This window comes from Gasterosteus aculeatus, unplaced genomic scaffold (genome assembly GCF_964276395.1).
Source record: "Gasterosteus aculeatus unplaced genomic scaffold, fGasAcu3.hap1.1 HAP1_SCAFFOLD_36, whole genome shotgun sequence".
In the NCBI taxonomy this organism is placed as follows: Eukaryota; Metazoa; Chordata; class Actinopteri; order Perciformes; family Gasterosteidae; genus Gasterosteus; species Gasterosteus aculeatus.
Window position 1 is genome coordinate 17,501 of NW_027554894.1, and position 7,500 is coordinate 25,000.

Sequence of the window (7,500 nt, forward strand, 5' to 3'; positions counted from 1 at the left end):
ATATCAGCCGGGATCTCACGCTCTCTGGAACTGTTTAATTCGTCCATCCACTGCACCTGCTGTTCTGCCATCAGTGTCCGACAACAGCGCTTCATCATCGGATAACTGCCGTGAAATACCGCTCTCTGGAACTGTTTATTTCATCCACCGCACCTGCTGTTCTGCCATCAGTGTCCGACAACAGCGCTTCATCATCGGATAGCTGCCGTGAAATACCGCTCTCTGGATCTGCTCTGTTCTGGCAGGTAATCAGGGAGATTTTAAGTAGATGAGCGTCCGGGAATAGTGCACTGCACTTGGGCAGGTCACGCCGCGTAACCCGCCCCATATCCCGGTTCCCGAACCCGCTTTTCCGCCCAAAGTTGTCCGAAGATGCTTAGGCCCAGCTGGGGAACGCTCCCCACGAAGCCCGGGTCTCAGCCCTGGAGCCCTGTGTTTCCGAAAACCAGGTTTCTGAAATCTGCGACCTGGTGGCCCAGTGATGTCAGCTGGAACTTTTTTTTTCCGGTCCGCTCAAAATTCTCCAGGGGATTTTAGGGCTTTGCGCCACATATTCCGACTTTTACTTAGTTTCTGACGGAGCCAAAAAAGTCCGGGTTTTTTTGCCCTCCTTATCGTCCCGACTGGAAACTTTAACTTTTTTTTTAAGTCAGAAAATTAAAGTCTTTTTCATCCAGGAGACCGACCCTTCCTTCAAAGCGTCCCAAGTGGTCCTTCGTCATCGGATATCTGTCGGGAAATACCGCTCCATGGAACTGTTTATTTCATCCATCCGCTGCACCTGCTGTTCTGCCATCAGTGTCCGACAATAGCGCTTCTTCATCGGATATCTGCCGGGATCTCACGCTCTCTGGAACTGTTTAATTCATCCATCCGCTGCACCTGCTGTTCTGACATCAGCATCCGAGAATAGTGTCCCGTACTGGGACATGGTCTGGGATATCCCGCTCTCTGGAACTGTGTTATGTTTATTTCCTTCATCCACTGCACCTGCTGTTCTGACATCAGCATCCGAGAATAGTGTCCCGTACTGGGACATGGTCTCGGATCTCCCGCTCTCTGGAACTATGTTCTGTTTATTTCCTTCATCCACTGCACCTGCTGTTCTGACATCAGCATCCGAGAATAGTGTCCCGTACTGGGACATGGTCTCGGATCTCCCGCTCTCTGGAACTATGTTCTGTTTATTTCCTTCATCCACTGCACCTGCTGTTCTGACATCAGCATCCGAGAATAGTGTCCCGTACTGGGACATGGTCTGGGATCTCCCGCTCCATGGAACTGTGTTCTGTTTATTTCCTTCATCCACTGCACCTGCTGTTCTGCCATCAGTGTCCGACAATAGCGCTTCATCATCGGATATCTGCCGTGAAATACCGCTCTCTGGATCTGCTCTGTTCTGGCAGGTAATCAGGGAGATTTTAAGTAGATGAGTGTCCGGGAATAGTGGGCCGTTCTGGGACTTGGTCTGGGATATCCCGCTCTCTGGAACTATGTTCTGTTTATTTCCTTCATCCAGTGCACCTGCTGTTCTGCCATCAGTGTCCGACAATAGCGCGCCGTTCTGGGACTTGGTCTGGGATATCCCGCTCTCTGGAACTATGTTCTGTTAATTTCCTTCATCCAGTGCACCTGCTGTTCTGCCATCAGTGTCCGACAATAGCGCTTCATCATCGGATATCTGTCGTGAAATACCGCTCTCTGGAACTGTGTATTAGTCCGTCCGCTGCACCTGCTGTTCTGACATCAGCATCCGAGAATAGTGCGCCGTTCTGGGACATGGTCTGGTCTCTGCCGCTCTCTGGAACTCTGTATTCATCCATGCGTTACACCTGCTGTTCTGACATCAGCATCCGAGAATTGTGTCCCGTACAGGGACATGGTCTGGTCTCTGCCGCTCTCTGGAACTCTGTATTCATCCATGCGTTACACCTGCTGTTCTGACATCAGCATCCGAGAATAGTGTCCCATACAGGGACATGGTCTGGTCTCTGCCGCTCTCTGGAACTCTGTATTCATCCGTCCACTGCACCTGCTGTTCTGCCATCAGCATCCGAGAATAGTGCCCCGTACTGGGACATCAGCCAGGACGCACCGCCGTCATCTCGTTCGTTCGCTCAGTCATCCATCCACGAAAGCTACCGATCAGCCACAGTGCCCGGAATGATGCCTCCTGCCGGGGTAGCGTCCGCTTGCTCCCCGACAGCCAGTTCTGCATGAGGCTCCGGTTCTTCCACCCCCGCCACTGTCCGAGGGTGTCCGAAAATACTGAGGTCTGAGTCGGATCCGAACCGCACAACCACACGGTCTTCACGACTGGAGGCCTATGTTTCTAAAAACCGGGTTTCAGGAATCTGCGACCTGGTGGCCCAGTGATGTCGGCTGGAACTTTTTTTTTCCGGTCCGCTCAAAATTCTCCAGGCATTTTCTGAGCTTTCCTTCACATAGTCCGACTTTTACTTAGTTTCTGACGGAGCCAAAAAAGTCCGGGTTTTTTTGCCCTCCTTATCGTCCCGACTGGAAACTTTAACTCCGTATTTTAAGTCAGAAAATTAAAGTTCTTTTCATCCAGGAGACCGACCCTTCCTTCAAAGTGTCCCATACAGTGCTTCGTCATCGGACATCGGCCGGGATCTCCCGCTCTCTGGAACTGTGTATTCATCCATGCGGTACACCTGCTGTTCTGCCATCACTGTCCGGGAATAGTGTGTCGTTCTGGGACTTGGTCTGGTCTCTGCCGCTCTCTGGAGCTCTTTATTCATCCATCATGTACACGTGCTGGTCTGCCATCACTGTCCGGGAATAGTGTGTCGTTCTGGGTCATGGTCTGGGTTCTGCCGCTCTCTGGAACTCTTTATTCATCCATGCGGTACACCTGCTGGTCTGCCATCACTGTCCGGGAATAGTGTACCGTTCTGGGACTTGGTCTGGTCTCTGCCGCTCTCTGGAGCTCTTTATTCATCCATCCACTGCACCTGCTGTTCTGCCATCACTGTCCGGGAACAGTGTGCCGTTCTGGGTCATGGTCTGGGATATCACGCTCTCTGGAACTCTTTATTCATCCATCATGTACACCTGCTGGTCTGCCATCACTGTCCGGGAATAGTGTACCGTTCTGGGACTTGGTCTGGTCTCTGCCGCTCTCTGGAACTCTTTATTCATCCATGCGGTACACCTGCTGTTCTGCCATCACTGTCCGGGAACAGTGTGCCATTCTGGGTCATGGTCTGGGATATCACGCTCTCTGGAACTCTTTATTCATCCATCATGTACACCTGCTGTTCTGCCATCACTGTCCGGGAATAGTGTGTCGTTCTGGGTCATGGTCTGGGATATCACGCTCTCTGGAACTCTTTATTCATCCATGCGGTACACCTGCCGTTCTGCCATCACTGTCCGAGAATAGTGTGTCGTTCTGGGACTTGGTCTGGTCTCTGCCGCTCTCTGGAGCTCTTTATTCATCCATGCGGTACACCTGCTGGTCTGTCATCACTGTCCGGGAACAGTGTGCCGTTCTGGGACTTGGTCTGGTCTCTGCCGCTCTCTGGAGCTCTTTATTCATCCATGCGGTACACCTGCTGGTCTGCCATCACTGTCCGGGAACAGTGTACCGTTCTGGGACTTGGTCTGGTCTCTGCCGCTCTCTGGAGCTCTTTATTCATCCATGCGGTACACCTGCTGTTCTGCCATCACTGTCCGGGAATAGTGTGTCGTTCTGGGACTTGGTCTGGTCTCTGCCGCTCTCTGGAACTCTGTATTCATCCATGGGGTACACCTGCTGGTCTGCCATCACTGTCCGGGAACAGTGTGCCGTTCTGGGTCATGGTCTGGGATATCACGCTCTCTGGAACTATGTTCTGATTATTTCCTTCATCCACTGCACCTGCTGTTCTGCCATCAGTGTCCGACAACAGCGCTTCATCATCGGATAACTGCCGTGAAATACCGCTCTCTGGATCTGCTCTGTTCTGGCAGGTAATCAGGGAGATTTTAAGTAGATGAGTGTCCGGGAATAGCGGGCCGTTCTGGGACTTGGTCTGGGATATCACGCTCTCTGGAACTATGTTCTGTTTATTTCCTTCATCCAGTGCACCTGCTGTTCTGCCATCAGTGTCCGACAATAGCGCGCCGTTCTGGGACTTGGTCTGGGATATCACGCTCTCTGGAACTATGTTCTGTTTATTTCCTTCATCCAGTGCACCTGCTGTTCTGCCATCAGTGTCCGACAATAGCGCTTCATCATCGGATATCTGTCGTGAAATACCGCTCTCTGGAACTGTGTATTAGTCCGTCCGCTGCACCTGCTGTTCTGACATCAGCATCCGAGAATAGTGTGCCGTTCTGGGACATGGTCTGGGATCTCCCGCTGTCTGGAACTGTGTGTTCATCCATACGTTACACCTGCTGTTCTGACATCAGCATCCGAGAATGGTGTGCCGTTCTGGGACATGGTCTGGGATCTCCCGCTGTCTGGAACTGTGTATTAGTCCGTCCGCTGCACCTGCTGTTCTGACATCAGCATCCGAGAATAGTGCGCCGTTCTGGGACATGGTCTGGTCTCTGCCGCTCTCTGGAACTCTGTATTCATCCATGCGTTACACCTGCTGTTCTGACATCAGCATCCGAGAATAGTGTCCCGTACAGGGACATGGTCTGGTCTCTGCCGCTCTCTGGAACTCTGTATTCATCCATGCGTTACACCTGCTGTTCTGACATCAGCATCCGAGAATAGTGTCCCGTACAGGGACATGGTCTGGTCTCTGCCGCTCTCTGGAACTCTGTATTCATCCATGCGTTACACCTGCTGTTCTGACATCAGCATCCGAGAATAGTGTCCCGTTCTGGGACATGGTCTGGTCTCTGCCGCTCTCTGGAACTCTGTATTCATCCATGCGTTACACCTGCTGTTCTGACATCAGCATCCGAGAATAGTGGGCCGTTCTGGGACATGGTCTGGGATATCACGCTGTCTAGAACTGTGTGTTCATCCGTCCACTGCACCTGCTGTTCTGCCATCAGCATCCGAGAATAGTGCCCCGTACTGGGACATCAGCCAGGACGCACCGCCGTCATCTCGTTCGTTCGCTCAGTCATCCATCCACGAAAGCTACCGATCAGCCACAGTGCCCGGAATGATGCCTCCTGCCGGGGCAGCGTCCGCTTGCTCCCCGACAGCCAGTTCTGCATGAGGCTCCGGTTCTTCCACCCCCGCCACTGTCCGAGGGTGTCCGAAAATACTGAGGTCTGAGTCGGATCCGAACCGCACAAACGCCGGTCTTCACGACTGGAGGCCTATGTTTCTAAAAACCGGGTTTCAGGAATCTGCGACCTGGTGGCCCAGTGATGTCGGCTGGAACTTTTTTTTTCCGGTCCGCTCAAAATTCTCCAGGCATTTTCTGAGCTTTCCTTCACATAGTCCGACTTTTACTTAGTTTCTGACGGAGCCAAAAAAGTCCGGGTTTTTTTGCCCTCCTTATCGTCCCGACTGGAAACTTTAACTCCGTATTTTAAGTCAGAAAATTAAAGTTCTTTTCATCCAGGAGACCGACCCTTCCTTCAAAGTGTCCCATACAGTGCTTCGTCATCGGACATCGGCCGGGATCTCCCGCTCTCTGGAACTGTGTGTTCATCCATACGTTACACCTGCTGTTCTGACATCAGCATCCGAGAATGGTGTGCCGTTCTGGGACATGGTCTGGGATCTCCCGCTGTCTGGAACTGTGTATTAGTCCGTCCGCTGCACCTGCTGTTCTGACATCAGCATCCGAGAATAGTGCGCCGTTCTGGGACATGGTCTGGTCTCTGCCGCTCTCTGGAACTCTGTATTCATCCATGCGTTACACCTGCTGTTCTGACATCAGCATCCGAGAATAGTGTCCCGTACAGGGACATGGTCTGGTCTCTGCCGCTCTCTGGAACTCTGTATTCATCCATGCGTTACACCTGCTGTTCTGACATCAGCATCCGAGAATAGTGTCCCGTACAGGGACATGGTCTGGTCTCTGCCGCTCTCTGGAACTCTGTATTCATCCATGCGTTACACCTGCTGTTCTGACATCAGCATCCGAGAATAGTGTCCCGTTCTGGGACATGGTCTGGTCTCTGCCGCTCTCTGGAGCTCTTTATTCATCCATGCGGTACACCTGCTGTTCTGCCATCACTGTCCGGGAATAGTGTGCCGTTCTGGGTCATGGTCTGGTCTCTGCCGCTCTCTGGAACTCTTTATTCATCCATGGGGTACACCTGCTGGTCTGCCATCACTGTCCGGGAACAGTGTGCCGTTCTGGGTCATGGTCTGGTCTCTGCCGCTCTCTGGAGCTGTTATTTTCCTCCATCCGGTACACCCACTGCTCTGCCATCACTGTCCGAAAATAGTGCTCCGAAATCGGGTAAGTCGCGCGGGGGGCCACCCCCGTATCTCGGCTCCAGGAGCCTCTTTCCGCCCGGGGCCTGGCCCACTATGCTTAGGTCCAGCTGGGGAACGCTCCCCCGAAGCTCGGGGCCCTGTCCTGGAGATCTCTGTTTCCGAAAACCAGGTTTCTGAAATCTGCGACCTGGTGGCCCAGTGATGTGAGCTAAAAAAAAATTTATCGAAGCGATCTAAAAAAGCCCAGGCATTTTCTGAGCTTTCCTTCACATATTCCGACTTTTACTTAGTTTCTGACGGAGCCAAAAAAGTCCGGGTTTTTTTCGCTCCACATAGTCCCGACTGGAAACTTTAACTTTTTTTTTTTTCCATTATTTCACCCGCGGAGGTCCGCAAACACCTCCAGGGGCCCACAACGGCCGAATTAAGCCAGGAAAAAGACACCAGAACCCGGATCTCTTTACCAGACACCCCCAGAGCCCGGAACACGGACCCAAACACCTCCAGAGGCCCACAACGGCCGAATTGAACCCGGAAAAAGACGCCAGAACCCGGATCTCTTTACCAGACACCCCCAGAGCCCGGAACACGGACCCAAACACCTCCAGAGGCCCACAACGGCCGAATTAAGTCCGGAAAAAGACGCCAGAACCCGGATCTCTTTACCAAACACCCCCAGAGCCCGGAACTCGGACCCAAACACCTCCAGAGGCCCACAACGGCCGAATTGAACCCGGAAAAAGACGCCAGAACCCGGATCTCTTTACCAGACACCCCCAGAGCCCGGAACTCGGACCCAAACACCTCCAGAGGCCCACAACGGCCGAATTAAACCCGGAAAAAGACACCAGAACCCGGATCTCTTTACCAGACACCCCCAGAGCCCGGAACACGGACCCAAACACCTCCAGAGGCCCACAACGGCCGAATTGGACCCGGAAAAAGACGCCAGAACCCGGATCTCTTTACCAGACACCCCCAGAGCCCGGAACTCGGACCCAAACACCTCCAGAGGCCCACAACGGCCGAATTGGACCCGGAAAAAGACGCCAGAACCCGGATCTCTTTACCAGACACCCCCAGAGCCCGGAACTCGGACCCAAACACCTCCAGAGGCCCACAACGGCCGAATT